This window comes from Mustela nigripes, chromosome 12 (assembly GCF_022355385.1).
Source record: "Mustela nigripes isolate SB6536 chromosome 12, MUSNIG.SB6536, whole genome shotgun sequence".
Classification (NCBI taxonomy): domain Eukaryota; kingdom Metazoa; phylum Chordata; class Mammalia; order Carnivora; family Mustelidae; genus Mustela; species Mustela nigripes.
This window is the reverse complement of record NC_081568.1, coordinates 150,749,148-150,755,403: the sequence shown is the minus strand read 5'-3', so window position 1 is coordinate 150,755,403 and position 6,256 is coordinate 150,749,148. Positions and strand designations below refer to the sequence as shown.

Sequence of the window (6,256 nt, the reverse complement as noted above, 5' to 3'; positions counted from 1 at the left end):
TTTTGAAGTATAAAAATGTAACCAAAAATTAGGAATAAAGTCAGTGTAGGTAAATGTATCAGCTTATGGGTTTATACTCCATTTGAGATATTAGAGTAGGTAAGGTTACAAATGACATCAATATTTTGTCATAGGAACAGAAGATAATTTTTCACTATTTTGCATAGAACCTTAGTTCCAGAAAAAAATCATTTTACCCCATATTGTCCATACCCCCAAATAAAAATGTAAGACTAAAAACAACAAAAATGTTTTATTCTAATTATCCAGTGTTCAACAACATTATCTCCAAAATTTCATTCAAATGCAACTTTATTTATATAATCTATGTCTACATTTTTACATAACTGATCATGAGAAAAGTACATCCTCCAATGGAAGTGTATAGAAATATGGATTGAAGTTGTATGTTTATTGTAAGTTGTAATTGTCACTTCATTACTATTGTTGAAATAAAATACTATAAAGAAAAAATAATAATACCCCATATACTAAAGGAGGACCACTTAATTTTCTTTCAAAAATATTAGGGGCTTCTGGGGTTATGGACATTGGGGAAGGTATGTGCAATGGTGAGTGCTGTGAAGTGTGTAAACTTGGCGATTCACAGACCAGCACTCGTGGGGCTAATAATACATTATATGTTTATAAAAAAATTAAAAAAACATTTTTAAAAAATTAGGGGTTTCAATATAGATTAGAATTAGGTAGGGGTCAAGACTAAACTATTTAAGAATGATATTTTCATAATTTAATTCTTCATGAGCTCTGGATTTCACTTCCTACTTTCCAGGTAAAATGTGCATTACTCACAAATGTTAAATTTCACCATCATGATGGGATTTCACCTCATGGGGTTTTCTGATGTGTGGGAATTATAGATTTTGCATGCCATAACCTTCTCTATGATGTATGTAGTCACTCTGATGGGGAACCTTATCACTGTTACTGTCACCAACCTTGACAGGAGTCTTCACACACCCATGTATTTTTTCTTCAGGAATCTGTCCATCTTGGATGTTACATTTCTGTAACAGTTCCTAACTCATGAATCATTTCCCTGCTTGACAGCAGCACCATTTCAAAGGTTGGGTGTGTAGCTCAGGACTTCCTAGTGGTTTTCTTTGTATATGTGGAGCTTCTGTTTCTGATTATCATGGTCCATGACTGCCATGTGGCAATCTGCAAACCACTTCACTACCCTATGATCATGAACCCTCAAATCTGCATCCAAATGACTCTGGCTTCCATACTCAGTGGTCTCATATGTGAGGATGTGCACACTGGCAACACATTCCTGCTGCCCTTCTGTCTGCCTAATGTCATCCATCAGTTTTTTGTTTTGTTTTGTTATGTTTTGTAATATCACCTCACTGATAAAGTTCTCCTGCTTGGATACCTTTAGTAATAAGATAGTGATCATTGCCTCTGATCTGGGGATTGGTGGTCACTGTTTCATTTTCATCATCAGATCTTATTTTCTACCATTCTCACATTTCCAAGTGGAGCAGACAGAAAAAAAATACTTTTTCTACTTCTGTCCCTTACTTCCTTGTGGTGTCAGAATTTTATGTATACCTGAGGCCATCTGATAGTCTACTATCCAGGACATGGTCCTTTCTGTCTTCTATTCCATAACCCTTCACTCTTCAACCCTATTATCTACAGTCTTAGAAATGAACAAAGGAAATATGCCATTAATAAAATGAGGAGAATGTTTATTCAGGAAATGTATTGGAAATTGCTGAGGCTCATTCTACTTTAAAAGTCATGTTTTCAGCAATAAATTGAGAAATTGATTGGAATTCTATCAATATAACTGAAAATAATAAATAATGCCATTAAAATATATCATTTATCAATATAATTTCCCTTCTGAACTGTTGAATTATCTGAGTATGTCACTGGGAAAAGGATCTAATATTACCAATAAGAAATCCTTTTTCATGCTTTGGCCACTTAAGAACACTCACTAAAGGACACCTGGGTGGCTGAGTGGGTTAAAGCCTCTGCCTTTGGCTCAGGTAATGATCCGAGGGTCCTGGGATCATGCACCATGTTGGGCTCTCCGCTCAGCAGGGATCCAGCTTCCTCCTCTATCTCTGCCTGCTTCTCTGCTTACTTGTGATCTTTGTGTATCAAATAAATAAATAAAATCTAAAAAAAAAAGAACACTCACTAAAACATTAAGTCTAAAAAGACAAAAATGTATCCTTAGAGGTATTTTATAATAAGCTTATGTTTTGTATTTATTCATAATTTAAATATTTAATAACCTAGTATTAAACAGTAGTATAGAAGAAATTGTCACAATCATTCAAAAGTAAATATGAAAAATATAGTTTCTTCTGAATATCATGATATATGGACGCAGTGCAACAACAACAACAAAAAAGAAGTGAATTTGGTGGGGTTATGGATTCATGTATGAGAGGATCAGAAATATTTACACAAGTTGTTCATTTGGCAAGGGAAATATAGATGCATTATACTTGTCATCAGACCAAAATTTTGCTGAAAATATTTTCAAGTGGCTTGGGAATACATTTACATGCTTATACTTTAAACATTTTTGCTAATTAAAAATAGAGCTTCCCTATTACCCTGAAATTGCACTACTGGGTATTTACTCCAAAGATACAGATGTAGTGAAAACAAGGGCCACATATACCCCAATGTTCATAGCAGCAATTGTAACAGTCACCAAATTGTGGAAAGAACCAAGATGTACTTCAAAGGACAAATGGATAGGGAAGATGTGGTCCATAGACACTATGGAGTATTATGCCTCCTTCAGAAATGATGAATACCCAACATTTGTATCAACATGAAATGGGACTGGAAGAGATTATGCTGAGTGAAGTAAGTCAAGCAGAGAGAATCAATTATGATATGGTTTCACTTATTTGTGGAGCATATCAAATAACACGGAGGACATGGGGAGATGGAGATGAGAAAGGATTTGGGGGGAAACGGAGGGAAGATGAACCTTGAGAGACTATGGATTCTGGAAAACAATCTGAGGGTTTTGAAGGGGCGGCTGGTTGGAGGTTCGGTGAGCCTGGTGTTGGGTATTATGGAGGGCACTTATTGCATGGAGCACTGCATGTGGTGCATTAACAATGAGTTGTTGTACATTGGAAATAAATTTAATAATTAAAAACAATTTAAAAAGAGAAATTGATATAACATAGGAGCAAAAAAATAAAAAAAGAGAGAGACCCTTAGAAATCTATTTGAGTTAGAGGCACCCCCTTTTTAAAATGGTATAGGGGACAAGTAGCCAGAGCTGTAGGGGTATCTTTGTAATCTCTAGGAGATTCAGGAAAATGAGAGATATTCCAGGATTCCTGGAGATTCAGGAAAATGAGGGAGCCCAATCTGATAGATTGCCCAAATAGTGGAGCAGGAAAACTGGTTATGGTCAGTGACCCTAGAGGTGATTTTCAGTTCCAAACACCATAAACTATGAGCTGAGCCCGTAGGGAGACTGCCCTCTGCCTGACCACTCTGTAAAGGACTAGGAGTCGTGAGCTGTCTAAATCCTAGGGGATGAGCAGCCAACCAGCTCATATTAAGCCCATTCCCCTGTCGAGGGAATTGGACAACTCTACCAATCAAGGACACCTGACTGGAAGCACAACTGAATGATAAGCTTATTTCCCAAAGATCTATAAAACTCCAGCACCAGGGGAAAAATATTAAAATAAGCTGCAGGTGTTACTCATGACTTGTTTATACTTCAGGCTATAATTTTACTTTCTTTTCAGTGTCTTTTCTTATTCTTTTTTTTCTTTCTATTTTTTTAAACGCTGCTCACATTTCAAATATTTTTTATATTTTATATTTTATATAAAGTATAAATACTTTATATTTCCCAATTTGTTTTTCTTTTCCAATGTATGTTTTTAAATCATTTCTTCAATTTTCTTTCCTTTAATTTTAATTTAATTTTTTCAGTGTTCCAAGATTCATTTTTTATTCTCCACACCAGTGTTCCGTGCAAAAGCTGCCCCTCCCTGATACCCAACACCAGACTCATCCATCACTCACTGCCTCCCCTACAAAACCCTCAGTTTGTTTCTCAGAGTCCTCCATGTCTCATGGTTCTTCTCCCCCTAAGACTTACCCTAATTCACTTTTTATTTCCTTCTCATAATGTCCTTCAGGTTATTCCTTATGTCCCACAAGTAAGTGAAACGATATGATAATTGACGTTCTCTGCTTGACTTATTTCACTTAGCATAATCTCCTCTACTCATGACCATGTTCATACAAAAGCTGGGTATTAATTCTTTCTGATGTCTGTGTAACATTCCATTGTATATATGGACTACGTTTTTTAAATCCATTTGTCTCAGAAGTGCATCTAAGCTCTTTCCGTGATTTGGCCATTGTGGCCATTACTGCTCTGAACATTTGGGGTACAATGGCCTTTCATTTCACTACATCTGTATCCTCTAGTAAATACCCAGTAGTGCAATTGCAGGGTCATAGGGTAGCTCCTTTTATAATTTTTTTGAGAAATCTCCACACTGTTTTCCAAGTGGCTGCACCAACTTGCATTTCCACCAACAGTTGTTTCCTGTCCTGTTAATTCTGGCCATTCTAACTTATGTAATGTGGGATCTCAATTTGATTTTGATTTGAATTTCCATGATGCCTAGTGATGTTGAACCTTTTTTTTATGTCTTATAGCCATTTGTTCGTCTTCTTTGGTTTGTCTTCTGCCCATTTTTTGACATAATTATCTGTTTTAGGGGTATTGATTATGAAGAGTTCTTTATAGATCTTGGATATCAGCCTTTTGTCTGTAGTGTTATTTGTGAATATCTTCTCCCATTCCGTGGGTTGCCTCTTTGTTTTCTTGGCTGTTGCTTTTCATGTGCAGAAGCTTCGATCTTGATGAAGTCCCCAAAGTTCATTTTTGCTTTTGTTTCCTTGCCTTTGAAGACACGTATTGAAAGAAGTTGCTGTGGTCAATGTAAAAGAAGTTACTGCCTATGTTCTCCACTAGGATTTTGATAGACTCCAGCCTGACATTGAGGTATTTCATCCATTTCAAGATTATCTTTGTGTATGGTTTAAGAGAAGAGAAGAGTTTCATTCTTCTACATATAGCTGTTCAATTTTCCCAGCACCACTAATTGAAGAGACTGTCTTTTCCCCACTGTATATTTTTTCTGCTTTGTCAAAGATTATTTGACCACTGAGTTGAGGTCCATATCTGGGCTCTCTAATCTGTTCCACTGGTCTATGTGTCTGTTTTTATGCCCGTGCCATGCTGTCTTTGTGATCACAGCTTTGTAGTAAAGCTTGAAAGTGGGTAACGTGATGACACCAGCTTGGTTTTTCATTTTCAACATTTTATTCACTATTCAGGGTCTCTTCTGGTTTCACACTAATTTTGAGATTGTATGTTCCAACACTTTGAAAAATGCCAGTGGAATTCTGATTGGGATGACATTGAAATTATAGATTGTTTTGGGCAGTATAGACATTTTAACAAGGTTTATTCTTCTGATCCATTAGCATGGAATGCTTTTCCATCTTTTTGTGTCTTCTTCAAATTCTTTTATGAGTGTTCTGTAGTTCTTTGTATACAGATCTTTACCTCTTTGCTTAAGTTTATTCCACGTTACCTTATAGATCTTGGTACTATATTAAATGAAATCAATTCTCAAACTTATCTTTATTTTCTGTGTTATTGTATAAGTAAGTTACTGATTTCTGTGCATTTTGTATCCTGCCACATTACTGCATTCCCGTAGGAGATGTAGGAGTTTTGATGTAGAGCCCTTTGGGATTTCCATATAAAGTATCATGTCAGGAGAGAGAGTTTGACTTCTTCATTGCCAATTTGAATACCTTTTATTTATTTTTTTTGTCTGATTGCTTTTGCTAGTATTTCTATTACTGTGTTGAACAACAGTGGTAAGAGGGGGTACCTTTGTCATGTTCCTGATTTCAATGCGAATGCTGTCAGTTTTTCCTAACTGAGAATTATATTTGCTGTGGGTTTTCATTGACAGATTTTATGAAGTTGTGTAATGTTCCCTCTCTCCCTATTCTTGGAAGATTTTTATTCATGAACTATTGCTGTATTTTGACAAAGGCTTTTTCTTCATTGAGAGGACCAAGTCTTTCTTCTCTCTTCTTTTATTGATTTGTTCTATCACATTGATTTGCGAGTGTTGAACCACCTTTGCAACCCAGGGATAAATCCCAGCAGATCATGGTAGCTAATCTTTTTAAT

The 6,256-nt window shown here is 35.9% G+C and overlaps 1 pseudogene; it reads left to right on the top strand.

Moving 5' to 3' along the window:
* Positions 1-815: 815 nt before the first annotated feature.
* On the top strand, positions 816-1,765 carry LOC132027650 (olfactory receptor 14C36-like; annotated as a pseudogene).
* Positions 1,766-6,256: the final 4,491 nt, after the last annotated feature.